This window comes from Carettochelys insculpta, chromosome 1, assembly GCF_033958435.1.
Source record: "Carettochelys insculpta isolate YL-2023 chromosome 1, ASM3395843v1, whole genome shotgun sequence".
NCBI classification, from domain to species: Eukaryota; Metazoa; Chordata; order Testudines; family Carettochelyidae; genus Carettochelys; species Carettochelys insculpta.
The window spans coordinates 173,836,035-173,856,222 of record NC_134137.1 but is presented as its reverse complement, the minus strand read 5'-3'; the positions used below and the strand labels follow the sequence as shown (position 1 = coordinate 173,856,222).

Sequence of the window (20,188 nt, the reverse complement as noted above, 5' to 3'; positions counted from 1 at the left end):
TATATGAAAGATGTTTGAATCATCAATGCAGAAGAAGTCACCAGAAAGAATTTTGAAAGCCTGGAGGGTTTTTTTTTGTTTGTTTGTTTGTTTTGGGGTTTTTTTTGCACCCTTTTCTTGCCTCCGTTTCCCACAGTTTCTCCCCCCAGGCACTTCCTTCAGAGTAAAAGAATGTCACATAACAAGCACAATTGCATGTGTCATAGGATTGCCAGGCAGAGGATGCCACAAAGTTCATTTTACAGTAGATAAATTTCCAAAACAAATTGGGTATTCGACTTATCCCTAAACTGTTGTTAAACCTGAACCACGAAACTCACCAGCACCCCTTTAGTCATTGCTGTAACCTGCTGCCCCAGGTACTTGGCAAACCACTGTGCAATAACAAAGGTGTATTTATAGCTCTGAACAAGCAGCATGGACACTGGCAATATCCAACCAGTTACAGCTTTGGGGAAAGGGAAGCTCAAGTCTTATTGTATTTTCCTTTTTATTATACAGTTACTAAAGTTATTAATATGGTGTTTTAATGGTTCTAATGTTTGACACAGAGTAGGAATAATAATAATAATTAATAATAATTTCTTACGTAATAACAGCCATAATGGGTTAGAACAAAGGTCCATCCAGCACAGTATCCTGTCTTCCGAAAGTGGTGAGTGCCAGAGGAAATGAACAGAAGAACAAGTAGGAAATGAACAGAAGAACAAGAACAAGAACAAGGCTGCGGACACCTTTGCTACCCATCCTGGCTAATAGCCATTGATGGACCTAACCTCCATGAATGTATCTAGCTCTTCTTAAAATCCTGTTAAAGTCCTGGTCTTCACAACATCCTCTGACACAGAGTTGCACAGGCCTACTGTGCGCTGTGTGAAGAAAAGCTTCCTTTTGTTAAATAGTAACAGAGAGAAAGCCGTGCTAGCCTATATACTGTCAAAACAAAGAAGCAGTCCAATAGCACTTTAAAGACTAACAAAATAATTTATTAGGTGAGCTTTTGCGCGACAGACCCACTTCTTCAGACCATAGCCATACCAGAACAGACTCAAAATTTAAGGCACAGAGAACCAAAAACAGTAAGCAAAGGTTGACAAATCAGAAAAAAATTATCAAGGTGAGCAAATCAGAGTACAGGGGCAGTGGTGGGGGTCAAGAATTAGATTAAGCCAAGTATGCAAAAGAGCCCCTATAATAAACCCAGAAAATTCACATCCCAGTTCAAACCATGTGCTGTGTTGAATTTGACTATAAAAAGAGTGTTCAGCAGCTTCTCTTTCAAGACTGTTGTGAAAATTCCTCTTCAGTAAGATGCAAACTTTTAAGTCATTAACAAAATGGCCCACTCCATTAAAATGCTGGCCGACCGGTTTGTGGCTCAGGAGTGTTTTAATGTCTGTTTTGTGCCCATTAACTCTGCGTCTAAGAAAGTTTGAAGTATGTCCAATATATAAAGCTTCTGGGCATTGTTGGCACATGATGGCATGTAAGATGTTAGTTGAGGAACATGAGAATGTACCCATGATTCTGTGAATAACCTGGTTAGGTCCAGTGATGGTATCCCCAGAATAGATATGTGCACAAAGCTGGCAGCAGCCTTTGTTACAAGGAAAAGTTCCAGGACTGGTGTTCCTGTGGTTTAGACAGTGATTGTGGGTGAGAATCCTCATAAGGTTGGAAGGTTGTCTGTAGGAGAGAACAGGCCTGTCACCAAGAGACTTCTGGAGTGTGGCATCCTGATTAAGGATAGGTTGTAGGTCTTTAATAATGCGTTGCAGTAGTTTGAGTTGGAGGCTGTAGGTAATGACCAGTGGTGTTCTGTTCTTGGCTTTTTTGGGCCTATCTTGGAGTAGCTGGTCTCTGGATATTTGTCTGCCCCTGTTGATTTGTTTTTTTATTTCTCCTGGTGGTTAATTCAGGTTTATGAATATTTGGTAAAGATCTTGTAGTTTTTGGTCTCTGTCAGTTGGATCAGAGCAAATGTGATTGTACCTAAGGGCTTGACTGTAAACAATGGATCTAGTTATGTGTGCAGGATGGAAACTAGAAGCGTGTAGGTAAGTTTAGCGATCAGTGGGTTTCCGGTAGAGTGTGGTACTGATCAGGCCATGCTTGATTTTTACTGTAGTGTCCAGGAAATGTATCTCTTGCTTGGAGTAATCGAGTCATAAGTTGATGGTGGGGTGCAGCTTGTTAAAGTCTCTGTGGAATTCTTCCAGAGCCTCTATACCATGGCTCCAAATCATACAGATGTCATTGATGTATTTTAAGTAGAGGAGAAGTAATAGGGGACAAGAGCTGAGGAATCATTGCTTCAGGTCAGCCAGAAATATATTAGCATATTGTGGGGCCATGCAGGTGCCCATTGCAGTTCCATACCTCTAATCTGGAGGTGTATTCTGGAGATACCATCACTGGACCTAACCAGGTTAGTCACAGAATCACGGGCACATTCTCATGTTCCTCAACTAACATCTTACATGACATCATGTGCCACCAATGCCCAGATGCTTGTATATTGGACAGACTTCAAACTCTCTTAGACAAAGAGTTAATGGGCACAAAACAGACATGAAAACGTTCCTGATCCACAAACCTGTTATCCAGCATTTTAATGGAGTGGGCCATTCTGTTAATGACTTAAAAGTTTACGTCTTACTGAAGAAGAATTTTCACAACAGTCTTGAAAGACAGGCTGCTGAACACTCTTTTATAGTCAAATTCAGTACATTGACACGTGGTTTGAACCGGGATGTGAATTTTCTGGATCATTATAGGGGCTCTTCTGCATACGTGGCTTAATCTAGTTCTTGACTCCCCCGCCCCGCCCTCTGCCCCTCCACTCTCTGATTTGCTCACCTTTATAATTTTTTTCTGATTTGTCAACTTTGATTACTATTTCTGGTTCTCTGTGCCTTAAATATTGAGTTTGTTCTGGTATGGCTACGGTCTGAAGAAGTGGGTCTGTCCCACAAAAGCTCATCATCTAATAAATCATTTTGTTAGTCTTTAAAGCGCTACTTGACAGCCTTTTTTTTCCCCTTTTGTTAGTTTTAAACTGACTACCCACTAAATTTCTTAAGAAATTGGGGAAAATTCCTCCAAAAGATTGCTAGCCATGTGATGGGGAACCTGTAGCTACTAGTCTTAATTCAGTTGTGAGTTTTGCACCTCAAAGAAAAAGAAAGGCCACAATAAGCAAAAGCAGCTCCTTCTTCCCAGTCTCCCCAGTATGAAAATTGAGCCAAGCAAAGAGTTGAGAAAAGAGGACATCAAATCCCTGTTTGTTTGTTCTCATCAATCATGGTTGAAACATATATCATCAGTAGCTTTAACTAAAAGTAGAACAAAAGACCTGTATCAGAGGGTAGCAAAGTTAGCCTGTCCCTTCCAAAGCAATAAGACCACCTGTGGCACCTTACAGACTGACAGATATTTTGGAGCATAAGCTTTCGTGGGCAAAGATGCATCTGATGAAGCAGGTCTTTGCCCACGAAAGCTTATGCTCCAAAATATCTGTTAGTCTATAAGGTGTCACAGGTCTTCTTGTAGCTTTTAACAAAGACCTGTCATTGCTCACTGCTAGTTTGTTCTAAATTTAGTAGATTTTTTATATTTGAATAATTACTTGAAATGTTTAAACTCGCTGTTGTTTTTGAGAGCTTGTTGTATGTTGTAAGAGATCTTTTTTGCAGCATGTATGTCCTCAAAAGCCCCCTCAGTTAGGACAGGGGTGCGTATAAGGGGGGTGCAGCACCGTCGGCTGCTAGGTCTCGGGCTCATCCGTCTTATCAAAAATGGTGAAATGCGTTATTGGTTTTATGTCTGTGTATCCACATTTACATGCTAATTGATAAAGTTTTTGCATTCTACATATTTTCTTACACGTGCCAAAAGGGTTTTTTTCTCATACGAACATACGTGAAATTTCCATTGGTTTGGACTACATTGAACAGGTTGGGAAGAGGGGGTGTTAACTGCAGGACTGAGAAGTGGGAACCAATGTAAAAAGTTTGCTAAACCCTGAGTTAGGTGCATTCACTCTTACTAAAACAAGTACACAGTCTTGCAGGGATACTCGGACCTCAGAAGTTCAGAAGCCAAATCAGTGAGCAGCACTGCTCAAAAGAGCCATAGTAGTGTTAATTCATTGTTTCATTTACACTAGAAATATATATACACCTTTAAAGATCAGAACAAGGGCAATATTTAGCATACATGTTATCCACACAGCAATGAGAAAGTATTATGTCAACTATAATGATTAATAACATAGTGAAAGTATCTTGATTTAATTATTAACCAATCATACAATGGTTAACAGAACATGCTGCAAAAAATAAAAAAAAACAAAAACCACAGGAGACACATTAAAAGAGCCACTTGTGACTCATGAGCCACAGTCTGAGTATCACTTCTCTAAACAGAAAAAAGCAGTACAGTAGCACTTTAAAGACTAAGAAAATAATTTATTAGGTGAGCTTTCGTGGGACAGACCCACTTCAGTCTGTCCCATGAAAGCTCACCTAATAAATTATTTTCTTAGTCTTTAAAGTGCTACTGAACTGCTTTTTTGTTTTGATAGTACATAGACTAGCACAGCTTTCTCTCTGTTACTGCTCTAAAGAAGGAGGAATTGAGGGTCACAAATTCCTGACTTTTAGTCTCAGCTCAGCCAATGACTTTCTCAAATCTCGACAATAACTTAATTTCTTTCTGTCTCTGTTTCCCCATCTGAAAAATGGCTGTAACCCTTACATGCCACATACACCCTTCTGTATTACTTAATAGTTGTACAGAGATTTGAAAATGAAATCTGCTATTATCAATTACACTAGCTCCCTTAGGCTTTGTAATTGTCTATGGCTACACTCAAGAGCTTACAGTATTGCAGCCATAAGCTCTGTAACAGAGTTGCTTAAAGCCAACGTACACCAGACCCCGTGAGTGGCAACAGCGATGTCTGTATCGGAAGCTCTCCCATGGACTTAGCATGGTTCGCACCAGTGCTTATATCAATGTATCTTACGTTACTCTGGGGGGTGGCTTTTTCACACCAGTGAGCGTGTATACATAGAAGGAAAGACAGGTTTAGTTTTCACAGCAATACAAGACACCCATGTAGTGGCTACAACTTTCTGAGGCCTGACTTAAGCAAAAAACACTCACCTCAATCTAGACGTCTTCAGCTCCATGGCAACAGTGTAAATGTCCTCCACCATTGTACCCACTATATATTTTTAGCAATCTGTGTTCCTGAAACTTTAATCTTATTGGTGGTTTGCCCAGTTTCAGACACATGAATCAGCAGTAATCCAGAGTACTTATTTATAGTTCTAACTACGTAAGAGCAAACACCTTGATAAGGAAGGATAAAAGTCAAGGAAGAAAGTATAAAATAAAATAAAAGTAAATAAGCTAAACTGTAAATGATGCAAAAACATGGTCCTGAACTATAGTCATGCCTAAACAAAATACACAAGGAAGAGACAGCATTGTATCACAGCTAGAAAAACTCCCAAGTTACCAAAGAATGGTTACTTGGGACACGTCTACATGACAGAGCTTCCAACAGCACAGCTGTTCCATTGCTCTTGTGCAGCCACTCTCTGCCACTGTGCGAGAGCTCTCATGTACGCATAATTAAACCATCCACAACGATCAGGGGAGCCAACAGTCATGCTGGGTCACTAAACTAGGGGGTGGGTGTCGCCACCCTCTCAAAAGGGGCAGGACCTTGGACAGAAGGGGTGGACCTGAGGGCTGTCAGACCTCAGCACTTCCTGGACCATGACCCCCACCTCCTGTTGCTGCCTGGAGTGTGCCATGTGGCCCCCCCACTCCACTTCCCCAGGCAGCTCTAAAAGCCACCTTCGGTGGACTGTGCTGTAGTCCAGCAGTGATTTCAGGCAGTTACCCCTTTGCCCCCTGAAATCAGCAGGACCGCCACTGAGCTGTGATAGCTTTGTCAGATACACTCTCACGCTGACAAAGAACAATCCACACTACCCCTTATGCCAACATAATTTCTATTGCTGGGGGTGGGGGAAACATTCATTCTCCTGAGATATACAAGTTTTGCGAACACACCTAGTAGCATAGATATGGCTTTAGCTAGCAAGTTCCATTGCAGTATATTAAAACCTCCACATTATTATTTGTTGTACAGTAGTTCCAGCAGACCAAGCTGAGATCCCGAGCCCATTGTGGGCTACATACTTAAAAGACAGCTGGGCCTTCTTCCCCGCCCCAGAAAAGTTAAATTTTAATGAGCGAAAAACATGATTCCCATTTCATAGATGGAAAACAGAGGCACAGAGAGATTAAGAGATGGCCCAAATTTACACAGAAAGCAGTAGTACGATTCCTTTGCAAAACGATATACTGTACTCTGCCACACAGCCCTTTTGTTATGGGTACCGCAAATCCTCCCAGCTTTTTGTCAGGTACCCTCATTCAAATGCCGTTTCCTCCAACTTTTCAAGAGTGTCTACATAAACAAGAACAAGAAGTCCTGTGGCACCTTATAGACTTACAGATACGGGGCTTGTCTACACTACCACCTTTCTTTGAAGGAAGGATGGTAATTAGGGTGTTGGGAGTTTACTAACGAAGTGCTGCTGTTTTAAATTTTGGGGAGTAAAGGGACTTCGAAGTTGCCCCGGGTGAGCCGCAGTTAGACGCGTGCCGGTACTTTGAAGTTTAAAACTTTGAAGTTGCCGCGGTGGGGGGGGTGGAATTTGCTTAATGAAGTGCTGTCTACGCACAGCAGCACTTCATTAGTAAACTCCCAACACCCTAATTACCATCGTTCCTTGGAAGGAAGGTGGTCGTGCAGACAAGCCCACTTTGGAGCATAACGTTTCGCGGGAAAAGACCCGCTTCATCAGATGCGTGTAAACAAGATCACTGAAGAATTTTAGCAGCATAGGAAAGGAATTGTCTCTTCACATGGTCTTTTCACACAATGCCCAATCCTTCAGTCCCTACTGCCTGAGCAAAGGTGTATGGAGCAAGGGCTGTAGCCCCACTTAACAAGCAACACAGTAATCCCCCCAGATACATCCATTCGATACGCGCATAACTTGTATTTGGGCACCTGGGGCAGGGGATCCCCCTGTGAAGGGGGACGAGAGCTGCCGGAGTATTTGGCTCTCCCTGTGCAGCCCCAGCCACCGCTGTCACTGCAGTGCAGGGGAGGAGATGCCTCTTTCAAGGGGATCCTCTGCCCCACCCCCCCAGGGCAGCTGTTGGGGCTAAGCTGGGGGATCCAAGTGCTCCGGCAGCTCTCTTCCCCCTTCACAGGGAGATCTGCCCCCACCCTGTAAAAGGGCTGCTGCTAGTGGAGCAAAGCTCCACCAGCGCAGCCCCAGCCCCAGCTGCGGGGGTGGGAGGGAGGGGGCACATGTTTGGAAGCTGGCTGGGCATGGAGCAGAGCCGGCAGCTGCAGGATCCCTGGCTGGGGGGCAGGGTGGGATACTGCGGCTGCAGGAGTTGAGGGTCTCCCGCCACTCCATGGTTTGCTCCCAGACCAGCCTGCAGTGGCAGCCCCAGATGAAGCTCCCGCTTGGTTCCTGGCACCCCTGTACCGGCAGGACTCAGGTAACTGACCAGCCATGTGTGATCAGTTTCCCAGGTCCCACCAGCAGCAGGGAGATGCCTGCTTCCCATCTCCCCTGACTTGCGCAAAATTTTAGTTACGCAGGGTTGTGAGGAATGCAAACCCCATGTAACTCCAGAGTCTACTGTATCGTTTCACTTTAGTCAAATGAATAAATGTCATGATTTACCCACAAGTGGCATAAAAATTGTTGAAATATTCCAGTTACTTTTGAAAGAAAGGGTACTAATTTGGTTCCTCCATGCTCACTTGAGCTCCTGACTGTATGTTTGTCAAAATATTGACATCTTTGATTTTTATCAGGGAAATATTACGAAACACTGCTGGTTCGCTGGCTGAAAACATTCTCAAACAAATCTTCCCTGAACCCGCCCTTCAGGTCTTCAAACAACCCTCCCAACCTCTCTACCCTCCTCAGAAGCAAACTCCTCTCTCTCTCTCTCTCACACACACACACACCAATTTAAAGCCACATCAGACCCAGCCACAATGACAAATGCAAAAGTCCACAGGCATGTCTCTACTGCTACAACAATTAACTCCCCTCACACCAGGTCATTCAAGATCCATAGCTGCCTACACATTCCTATGGCAACACCTCATCCAGCACCATGTGCGTGGATGAAAAAAAAACAAAACAAAACACTTTGTTCCCACTCGATGATGCATCACAAAAACACCCCATCACCTGTGAATGAATACTTTTCACAAAGCGATCCCTCTGTATCTGACCTAATGTCCTCATCCTCAAAGGAAACCTGCACAATGCTTTCAAATAAGAGTCTGGGAGGAGTTATTACAACAATCCGTAACCCACTATCAGAGAGGTAGCCGTGTTAGTCTGTAGCTTCGAGAACAAGAAGTCTCGTGGCACCTTATAAACTAACAGATATTTTGTTAGATATTTTGCATCTGATGAAGCAGGTCTTTTCCCATGAAAGCTTATGCTCCAAAATATCTGTTACTCTATAAGGTGCCACAAAACTCCTTGTTAATCCGTAACCCACTAATTTCCCAGCCCATTTCCTCCCTGTGGCTGGCCAGGTGCTAATGGGCCACTTTATCTCAATGATCCCATGAAATATGCGTCAACCACTTATGCTGAACAATCTATTCCATCTTGTATTTATTTAACCGTGACACTCTGAATTTGAATGGCAGGCCTCAAGAACTCTGTGGGATTCCACTTCTCCCTCTCACCACCAGAAGTTGATCCAATACAAGATATTACCTCATCCTGAGTGGAAGGCTGCAAAAGGGAAAACTGGAGCTCTGTGTCTCATTGAGCCCTCAAAAAATAGGCCTTTGTTAACACAGACACCTTAAGCTGGTCCTCCACACCAGAGTGAACTCCACTCAATGTGCATATACTGGAGCACTCAGCCTCAATCACAATGAACAAGATACGGTGAAGAAGATCCTTCAGGTGACAAGGAGAGCTGGGAATTTTTGATAAAACTTTTCATCTTGGAAAGTACTGGTTTGTTAAAATCAAAAAACCTTTGCAGGAAAAGAGTTGACTTCAACAAATAGTTCCACTGCACAAAGGTCTGGAAGGTGATGAACCAGTTCACTCTGGCAGTTTCAAAATGAATTCCAATCTTCCATTTTGAAACTTAAAAAAAAAAAAAGAAGAAAAAAAAAGTAAAAATGAAATATTTGATAGACAACAAACCAATGTGGGAGGAAGGGGATTTTTCAAGTTCCAAAAAAAAAATGTCAGGTTAACTCTTGGTCTGGATTCAGAGCAAAGATTTTCGTAATCTCAACAACTTTTGCAAGATGGGAAAACTATGCCTTAAATATTGGCTGGGTTTACATGAGCTCCTTCCTTTCGAAAGGGGCATGTTAATGAGCGGGTTCGAAAGATGCTAATGAGGCACTGCAATGAATATGCAGCGCCTCATTAGCACAATGGCAGCCACAGTTATTCAAAAGTGAGGCTTTTCAAATTGCGTGCCGTCCGTGGAGACAGGATCTTCCGCAAGGACCCCCGCCCCCGGTTTTTGAAAGCCCTTCTTCCTATCTGGTGATCAGAAGAAGGGTTTCCGAAAACTGGGGGAGGGTCCTTTCAGAAGGTCCCGTCTCCACGGGCGGCGTGCGATTCAAAAAGCCACACTTTCGAATCGTCGCGGCCGCCATTATGCTAATGAGGCACTGCGTATTCATTGCAGTGCCTCATTAGCATCTTTCGAATCCGCTCATTAACATGCCCCTTTCGAAAGGAAGGGGCTTGTGTAGACACAGGGATTGAGTCTGTTCTGGTATGGCTATGGTCTGAAGAAGTGGGTCTTTCCCACGAAAGCTCACCTAATAAATTATTTTGTTAGTCTTTAAAGTGCTACTTTACTGCTTTTTGTTTTGATAGTATATAGACTACCACGGCTTTCTCTCTGTTACTATCCAGCTTTAGCAGCTGGATAGAAGACTCACCTGTTGCTAAATCAACACCAAGGCTCCTGTGTTCCTTGATTGTTCCAGAGTATCTTCTGGGACATCATTAAACTGCTAAACTCCTCTGCATCGTAGTATTTAAAAGAAGTTTTAAAGAAAACCATAAATGGTTCTTCCTATATTGTATGTGTACATTACCAGTCCACAGAACAGCAGTGTTCCTAAGGTCACATACCGCCAGTGCCCCCTCCAGCTGAGCGTCAGGTGGAGGAACTAGAGAGCCGTGTGGTAATAGCAAAGTCCAATTTAAGCGAAATAGCAAACCACCACACCCACATCACCTGTTCACTCCAGAGGTATTTATTTGTGTGCTCATTCTGGTAGGGAACAAAAGTAATACCATGAAACAAAATATTCCACACAAGTAATCCAGAAATGACGAGCATGAGAGGCAGTCAAAAAAATGTGAATACATTCAATAAATAGGTGGTCACTGATTGTCATTTACAATGCATATTTTTAGAGCAGAGAAAATAGGCTAAATCCCAATAGAAGTAATTATTTATGCCACAACAGGTATCCAATTTATTACCTTGATTCTGCAACTTGCTCTGCATGTACAGATCCCTGCACACATAGGTCACCCACTGACTTTCTTAGAATGGTGCATGGGACTATGAGTTTATCCACGAACAGCAGCTTGAAGGACAGGGACTTGAAAGACTATGGACTTCTCAAAAAAAAGTTACCTTGGTCAATACTCTAAACAGCTCTTTAAAAGTAGGCGGGGGCTTTCCTGGTAGCACTACTGTACTGTAATTGACCTATATTAATAGTTTTTTAAAATTGTACTGGGACACAGGAAAAATGAAAGCATTAAAATGAAGATTATATTTCTCAGGCTGTGTTTACAGTAGTCAAGCTCTAATTTGCATTTCTCAGCTTTTATTTGTTTCATCCCAACCTAAGTTGAATTTACATATTTTCCCTGTGAATATGTCCCACATGTATTTGTACAACAGCAATGGTTATAGCAAATTCCTTATCTTCACTAATCTACTTCTATAGAATGGGAGAGAGAATTTCATCAGAAGTTAAGAAATCATTAAAATCAAACTCAAAGATATATACCCTTCTAAATTTCCCAGTGTTCTGTGTTTCTTCTAGGTCTTTTAGAATATAAACTTGCGAAGGAGGGATTGTTATTTTATGCCTTCTGCAGAGCCAGTGACATTGTTAGCACTTAATAAATAAGGGTAGAGCTACACTAGGGAAGAAAGTCGGTTTCAGGTACATCAATTCTAGCTATGCAAATAGGTCTTTAAAGACTGTGGACTGTCAATTCTAATGCTAACTGCGTATCAGAATTCACTTTATTCCCTAGTGTAGTCTGGGGTCGGAAGTCTCATGACGAACCGTCTTATTCCATGCGATAACATGGAGTACAGGGGTCGAAAGCCAAGCCCAGAGCAGTCGATTTTGCTGCGTCTTAAAAAGAGCAGCAAAATCAATCTTCCCCGTGTCGATCTTCTTGTAAATATTGATAAGAACATAAGAACATAAGAATGGCCATACTGGGTCAGACCAAAGGTCCATCAAGCCCAGCATCCCATCTGCCGACGGTGGCCAATGCCAGGTGCCCCAGAGAAGGAGAACAGAAGACAAGTGATTTATCTCCTGCCATCCATCTCCTGCCCTTGTTATGAAGGCTAGGGCACCATACTTTATCCCTGGCTAATAGCCATTTATGGACCTGACCTGCAAAAATTTATCAAGCTCTTTTTTAAACCCTAATAGAGTCCTGGCCTTCACAGCCTCCTCGGGCAAGGAGTTCCACAGGTTGACTGTGCGCTGTGTGAAGAAAAATTTCCTTTTATTAGTTTTGAACCTACTACCCATCAATTTCATTTGGTGTCCCCTAGTTCTTGTATTATGGGAAAAGGTAAATAATTTTTCTATATTCACTTTCTCCACACCATTCATGATTTTATATACCTCTATCATATCGCCCCTCAATCGCCTCTTTTCCAAACTGAAAAGTCCCAGTCTCTCTAGCCTCTCCCCATATGGGACCCTTTCCAAGCCCCTAATCATCTTAGTCGCCCTTTTCTGAACCTTTTCTAATGCCAATATATCTTTTTTGAGGTGAGGAGACCACATCTGCACGCAGTACTCGAGATGTGGGCGTACCATAGTTTTATATAGGGGAAGTATGATATCTTTTGTCTTATTATCGATCCCTTTTTTAATAATTCCTAACATCCTATTTGCCTTACTAACTGCCGCTGCACACTGCGTGGATGTCTTCAGAGAACTATCCACTATAACTCCAAGATCCCTTTCCTGATCTGTCGTAGCTAAATTTGACCCCATCATGTAGTACGTGTAATTTGGGTTATTTTTTCCAACATGCATTACCTTACACTTACCCACATTAAATTTCATTTGCCATTTTGCTGCCCAATCACTCAGTTTGCTGAGATCTCCTTGTAGTTCTTCACAATCCCTTTTGCTTTTGACTGTCCTGAACAACTTGGTGTCATCTGCAAACTTTGCCACCTCACTGCTTACCTCATTTTCTAGATCATTGATGAACAAGTTGAACAGGATCGGTCCCAGGACTGAGCCCTGGGGAACACCACTAGTTACCCCCCTCCATTGTGAAAATTTACCATTTATTCCAACCCTTTGTTTTCTGTCTTTTAACCAATTTCCGATCCATGAAAGGACCTTTCCTCCTATCCCATGACCACCTAATTTACATAAAAGCCTTTGGTGTGGGACCGTGTCAAAGGCTTTCTGGAAATCTAGGTATATTATGTCCACTGGGTGCCCCTTGTCCGCATGTTTATTAACCCCTTCAAAGAATTCTAATAGATTAGACAGACACGACTTCCCTCTGCAGAAACCATGCTGACTTTTGCCCAACAATTCGTGCTCTTCTATGTGCCTTGCAATTTTACTCTTTACTAGTGTTTCTACTAATTTACCTGGTACTGATGTTAAACTTATCGGTCTATAATTGCCAGGATCTCCTCTAGAGCCTTTTTTAAATATTGGTGTTACATTGGCCGTCTTCCAGTCATTTGGTACCAAAGTGGATTTAAAGGATAGGTTACAAACCACTGTTAATAACTCCGCAATTTCACATTTGAGTTCTTTCAGAACCCTTGATTAGCCCTCAGAGATTAAAACCTAGGAATTTAAAGGAAAGGAATTAAGTCAAAATATATTTGTCCCTCTTTGGTCTACTACTGAAAAGCCCTGGGGTGAAGGAGGGTCCTACTAAGGTCAATGAGAATATTTCTATTGATTTTAAAGAGGTCAAAATTTCACTCCTAGAATCTTTTTAAATTGATCTTTATTTGGGGGAGGGAGAATAGGTTCGGGGTGGGAAGAAATATTTGGTACAAATTTAGTTCAAAAGGCATGACATTTGTACAGAGAAATTGAATGTGTTTTGTAGGAATGCACATAAAAACTGGCGATATGGCTACAGAATTATAAGACTACAGGGCTCGTAAAGAATTCTAAATGAGCTATTCTCAGCTCAGCCAGCCATTCACAATAGTGTACCCTTGGACAAATTGCTCACTCTCTGAGTGACTTGGTTCCCCTCCCCCAAAACTGTGAAATCTGGATAATGGTTACCTAAGGGAAGTATTAGAAGGTTTAATTTAGTGTTTGTAAGAGCACTCATGGCCTTTCTTCCAGGGATACCAAACTACAGGTTGAACCCTTGGGACCTGATCAGTGCCAGATGAGAGAATATGCTGGACAACTGGAGGTTAATGTTGTCTAGCGGCATTACCGACATTTCTCCTGCTTACTGGGCACAGAAAAGACATTTAGGGATAAATTACAGCTAAATAACAGCACAGAACACTGAGTCAGGACTTGTGGTTGTAAATTAACTTTATGGGACCGCAGGAAACTTGACCACACGCACACAACAAATGGTCATCTGGCTAACTAAAATCATGCCGGATCACGGAGTTTGTGGGACGAGAGAGTGATAGATTAGGGAGGTTCAGCCTGCATTATTCCATCCACAGTATTCACTCACCCTTTCCCATTCTGCAAACCTACTGTGGTACAGCAAATAGACAACTACATTTATGCAGGGTTTTCTGTTGTGCCCATTGACAGTTGTTGTAATCCAAGAGATGTGTGTGGTGAGCAAGGGCATACGGTGGTGGGTGGCTGAGTAATATAAACCCTAATCTCTCAATCCTTTCATATATCATACTTGCTAGCGGCCTCACTGAAACCCCAGGAATTACTTTTCTTAACTGAGTAAAGACTATTTGTACAATTTAATATCAAAACTTTTGCTGATAACAATACAGGTTGAACCTCTCTAGTCCAGCACCCTTGGGACCCGACCAGTGCCAAATGAGAGAATTCACCAGACAACGGGAGGTCAACATTGTTTAGCAGAGTTACCAACCCTTCCACTGCTTATTTGGCTCTTAGACATTTAGGGGTAAATGACGGCTGAATAACAGCACAGAACACTGAGAGCCAGGACTGGTGGCTGTAAACAAACGTTATGGGACCACAGGAAACCTGATCATACACATGATAAGTGGTCATCCAGCTAACTAAAACCATGCCGGATTATGGACGTTGCCAGATAAGAAAGGGCCAGACTAGAGAGAGGTTCATCCTATATAAGGAAGCGTATTCTGCCTTTGCAATCTATATCTATCAACAACACTACTATAGTTACTAAACACTGCAATCAGTGTGTGTAAGTTACTGCTTTGTACTACATAATGCTTTCCACCCAAGAACTTCAAAACACATTTTGCAAACATAAGTAAAGCCTCACAACACCCATTAGGAAAATATCCATTATTCTCCCCATTTTACTGATGGGGAAACCGAGGCCCAGAACATACCCAAATCACCCGACACCAGGCAGCACGCATGTTGAAAAGCTCAGGAATTCTTACCTCCAACTCCTACTTCACATCTGATCTTTCTTCCCAGAGAACATCAAGTTGAGCCCAAAGCTGCCAAATAACAAACAACTACGAAAAGGCAGGCAGCACTTGTGGTTCCCCTTGCACGGAGATGATCCCAGGCACAAAGGCCATCCCTTCCTCGTCCAATTACACCTCTTTGTGAGGCACCTGCCTGGCATGAGGATGGGTTATTTATGAAGCACCAGCTGTCATACAGGGGAACTAGAAGGGACATCATCGGATCCCTTTGGACAGGCAACCTGTTTGGTTCTGCAGTCTCCCGGGAGAGACAGAGGTGCTGAATGTTTATCCAACACCCCTGCAGGGAAGGGCTCATTTCTCAGCCAAAGCCAGCTGCCAACGAAGCAAATCCCCTGCTGATCTCCCCACCCCCAAAGCAAGTCCCACCAGAGGTGTTGCAATTAAGGGGGCGGGGGGCGGCTTGAAAGGATTCCCATTACACGCAGGATTTACAGCTCGGTTCAGTGGGTCTCGGCACCCCCCTGAAAACGGTCCCCGGCCTCCCGAGTCCCACGATCACAGCCCCAGTGACCGCCAGGGACCAGCCCGCTCCCATTGCTACCAAAGGGCCGGTGGGAGCGCCCGGGCTGGGACCTCTGCGCTGGCAGAAGCCGCCGCCACCTGCACGGTGGGAACCCGCCGCCGAGCCCCTGCCCAGGGCAGCCCGAGGTCCCTGCGCCCGGCGCACGCCCACCCCGGCAGCGCGCGCCACTCACCCGCCGCCGCCGCTAGGGGAAGCCCAGGCGAGCCCCGGCCGGGTCCGAGCACAGCCACCGCCTCCGCCGCCGTCCCGCACTGCGCCCCCTGCCCGGCGGGAAAGGCAGCGGGGCGGCTGCGGGGCGGGGCAGAAGAGCCGCCGGCAGCTCGGGGCGGAGTCCCTGCCCTGGCGGGCGGCCGGGAGGGAGCTGCAACGTGGCTGGGCTGCGGGCGGCTCTCCCCGGGCTGGGAAAGCCGATCTCCCGCCTGCCGCCCCCGGCCCGGCCCGGGCTGGGGTTTGTCCGTGAGCCCGAGGCCCAGCCCCGCTCTGCCCCGCCCCGGGGAGCGACATCCCGGCTGGCGGCTGGGTGCAGCTGGGCGGGAGCCCGGGCTACAGGCAAGGGGCAGGTAGGGCAGCTGCTGGGATCGGCTCCAGCGGGGGCCGCGGGCTCTAGACGCCTGAGAGGAGGAGCCCTTTGCCTTGGTCCTCCTCTGCCCCCCAGAACCCACGTGTCTCTTCCGGCCCCGGCGCGGCCCCCCGGGAAAGAGCAGCGCCCTGGCTTACCCCGCCCCTTGGCTTGCGCTGGGCTCGCGGCGCCGTTCGGAAGGGACAGAGGGTTAATGTGCTCGCACCTGAGGGGGCAGGGGGCGAGGCTGTGCTTTTTGTAGCTGTCTGCCGCCTCATCTGCAGCAATGTGCCTGCTGCAGGAAACGGGGATGTCCCTAGCGCCTCTGTGTTCCTCCTTCTGCCGTTTGTGTTAGCATCTGGCCAGGGCACTACCCCTGCCGCTCCACGGCTTCAGGCTGCCTTCCCCGCCCTCCTAGGACTTCATGGCCTGCACCCAGGAAGGCTTATGCCCTAGTAAATCCATTAGTCTCTAAGCTAGGGGTGAGCAAACTTTTTACTTGGGGCCCCACATTTCCTCCCTGCATTTAACAGGCACTCCCCCACACACTGTCTAATCAAAACAAAAAAGCAGTCCAGTAGCACTTTAAAGACTAACACAATAATGTATTAGGTGATGAGCTTTCGTGGGACAGACCCACTTCTTCGGACCATAGCCAGACCAGAACAGACTCAATATGTAAGTTACAGAGAACCAAAAACAGTAATCAAGGAGGACAAATCAGAAAAAAAATTATCAAGGTGAGCAAATGAGAGAGTAGAGGGGCGGGGGGAGGAGTCAAGAATTAGATTAAGCCAAGTATGCAAAAGAGCCCCTATACTGACCCAGAAAATTCTCATCCCAGTTCAAACCACGTGTTAATGTATCGAATTTGAATATAAAAGAAAGTTCAGCAGCCTTTCTTTCCAAAGTAGTGTGAAAATTCTGGGCATTGTTGGCACATGATGGCATATATGATGTTAGTTGAGGAACATGAGACTGTGCCCGTGATTCTGTGACTAACCCGGTTAGGTCCAGTGATGGTATCCCAGAATAGATACCTATCTTGGAGCAGCTGGTCTCTGGGTATTGGTCTGGCCCTGTTGATTTGTTTGGTTTTTTTTATTTCTCCTGGTGGGTAATTCAGGTTTGTGACTATTTGGTAAAGATCTCGTAATTTTTGGTCTCTGTCAGTAGGATCAGAGCAAATGCGATTGTACCTAAGGGCTTGACTGTAAACAATGGATCTAGTTATGTGTGCAGGATGGAAGCTAGAAGTGTGTAGGTAAGTATAGTGATCAGTGGGTTTCCGGTAGAGTGTGGTACCGGTCAGGCCATCCTTGATTTGTACTGTAGTGTCCAGGAAATGTATCTCTTGCGTGGAGTAATCGCGGCATAAGTTGATGGTGGGGTGCAGATTGTTAAAGTCTCTGTGGAATTATTCTAGAGTCTCTATACCGTGGGTCCAAATCATAAAGATGTCATCAATGTATCTTAAGTAGAGGAGGGGTAATAGGGGACGAGAGCTGAGGAATTGTTGTTCCAGGTCAGCCAGAAATATATTTGCATATTGTGGGGCCATGCAGGTGCCCATAGCAGTTCCACTAATTTGGAGGAATAAATTGTCCCCAAATCAGAAATAATTGTGGGTGTGAACAAAGTTACAGAGGTCAGACACCAGATTGGTTGTGGTGACATCAGGGATGGTATTCCTGATCACTTGTAAGCTGTCTTCATGTGGAATATTAGTGTACAGAGCCTCTACATCCATGGTGGCAAGGACGGTGTTGTCAGGAACCTTTCCGATGTTTTGTAATTTCCTCAGGAACTCAATGGTATCTCGGAGATAGCTGGGAGTGTTGGTGGCATAGGGTTTGAGGAGAGAGTCCACATAACTGGATAGTCTGATGGTAAGGGTGCCAATACCCGAAATGATAGGTCGTCTGGTGTTCCCAGGTTTGTGGATTTTGGGAAGTAAATAGAATAATCTAAGATGGGGCTCAGATGGTGTTTCTGAGTGAATAAGGTACCGAGTAGCAGCAGGGAGTTCCTTAAGTAGTAGTTGTAATTTGAGGATTCTCACCAACAGCCCCAGTCTATACCACAGGAACATCAGTCCTGGGACTTTTCCTTGCAACAAAGCCCGCTGCCAGCTCTCTCCAAATATCTATTCTGGGGATACCATCACTAGACCTAACCAGGTTAGTCACAGAATCACAGGCACATTCTCATGTTCTTCAACTAACATCATATATGCCATCATGTGCCAACAATGCCCAGATGCTTTGTATATTGGACAGACTTCAAACTCTTTTAGATGAAGAATTAACGGGCACAAAACAGACATAAAAACTCCTGATCCACAAACCGGTCAGCCGACAATTTAATGGAGTGGGCCATTCTGTTAATGACGTAAGACTTTGCGTCTTACTGAAGAAGAATTTTCACACTACTTTGGAAGGAGAGGCTGCTGAACTTTCTTTCATATTCAAATTCGACACATTAACACGTGGTTTGAACTGGGATGTGAATTTTCTGGGTCATTATAGGGGCTCTTTTGCATACTTGGCTTAATCTAATTCTTGACTCCCCACTGCCCCTCTGCTTTCTGATTTGCTCACCTTGATAATTTTTTTTCTGATTTGTCAACCTTGATTACTGTTTTTGGTTCTCTATACCTTACATATTGAGTCTGTTCTGGTCTGGCTATGGTCTGAAGAAGTGGGTCTGTCCCATGAAACCTCACCTAACAAATTATTTTGTTAGTCTTTAAAGTGCTACTTTACTGCTTTTTGTTTTGATAGTATATAGACTAGCACGGCTTTCTCTCTGTTAATGTAACCCACTGTCTAATGTAACCCACACTGGCTGAAATTTCTGTTTTGTTCTTAAGAAAAGAAAATGTCTGTAGTGTGCAAAAACTTTATTAATCGGTATATAAATGTGACTACACAGACATAAAGCCAGTTACAGATTTCAACATTTTTAATGAGATGAAAGAGCCTGAGACCAGCAGCTGATCATGTTGTGCCCCCCACTTATGAAATTTCACACCCCCGCAAAGGGGCCCACCCACCACTTTGCTCACCCCTGTTCTGAGGTGCTACAGGACTTCTTGCCAACAGATCAGCTGGCAACTTTGAAACCCCTTTTAAGTCAGAACAATTGTCCTATATAATTACGGTTTTATTGGTCTTGAAAACTATGCTTTAAATGGCCTTCCAAAAATAAGTTAAATTATCAAGAATACACTTTGCATGGTATTACTAATTAGACATTTAAGTGCTTTGCTTTTTGTTGTTTGAGGTGTATGGGTTTTTTTTTTTAAGTCTGAACATATTCTTGCTCTGAAGTCATTTTCAAAAATAGCAAACCCTTATACCCAGTGACCTCCATGTTGAAAAGTCTGTTTTCTGTTTGTGTTACAGCATATAGAAACGATCATGCACTGTCAAACAAAAGAATGAAAAAGGACATTTCCCACTTTCCTTGAAGTGGCTGGATGTTTTGGATGCATAAAAAATGCAAGATGGACCACAAAATTATGTCTCATAGCACCTGTTTATTTACAGAGGAATATTTTTCCCACAATAGTATAAAACATGCCTGAAAGTGAAAAGTGTGTGTCCTGAAATCTTAGTTCCAGTATAATTCTCGCATGCACAGAAAGCCCAAACAGAGGCTGTCTCCACCCCCATGCTTTATGAAAATTAGCTTATCAATATGCATAACAGGTGCTGTATGCAAACGTATCAATTTTAAAATTACAATCTGCTGAATGTTTGTATCTTATTTTTAGGCACGTATCTTCTTGGATATGAAGTTAGAAATATGAACTGTGACTCTGGTTTTAGCTTTAAATGTGCTGATGAGGGCCATTCGTGATACTGTAGGACAGGGTGGACAAAATACGGAATGCAGCCTGCATCCAGCCCACATGTGGGGTCATGTGCCTCTCTGGGCACTGTCAAGGGGTGGGGGGAAAGAGGAAGGTTTTGTGTGCTGCTCCCACCCCCAACACAATAGGAGCTGCCGTTTTACAGAGCTTGCAGTGCACAAAGTGCAGCCCTGCCCCCCCATGTCCCCCAGGTTCAGAGTGC

The 20,188-nt window shown here is 44.2% G+C and overlaps 1 protein-coding gene across 3 annotated transcripts in view; it reads right to left on the bottom strand.

The window, feature by feature from the left end:
* TMPRSS2 (transmembrane serine protease 2) overlaps positions 1–15,876 on the bottom strand; it is a 61,885-nt gene extending 46,009 nt beyond the window's left edge. Inside the window, exon 1 of one of the 3 annotated variants that reach the window (XM_074995852.1) lies at positions 15,723–15,876. The gene's annotated coding sequence lies outside the window, so the exon portion shown is untranslated. Of the gene's footprint in view, positions 1–14,973; positions 15,453–15,722 lie in introns of those variants that run through there. The other 2 variants (XM_074995868.1, XM_074995860.1) reach the window with 2 other exon arrangements.
* Positions 15,877–20,188: the final 4,312 nt, after the last annotated feature.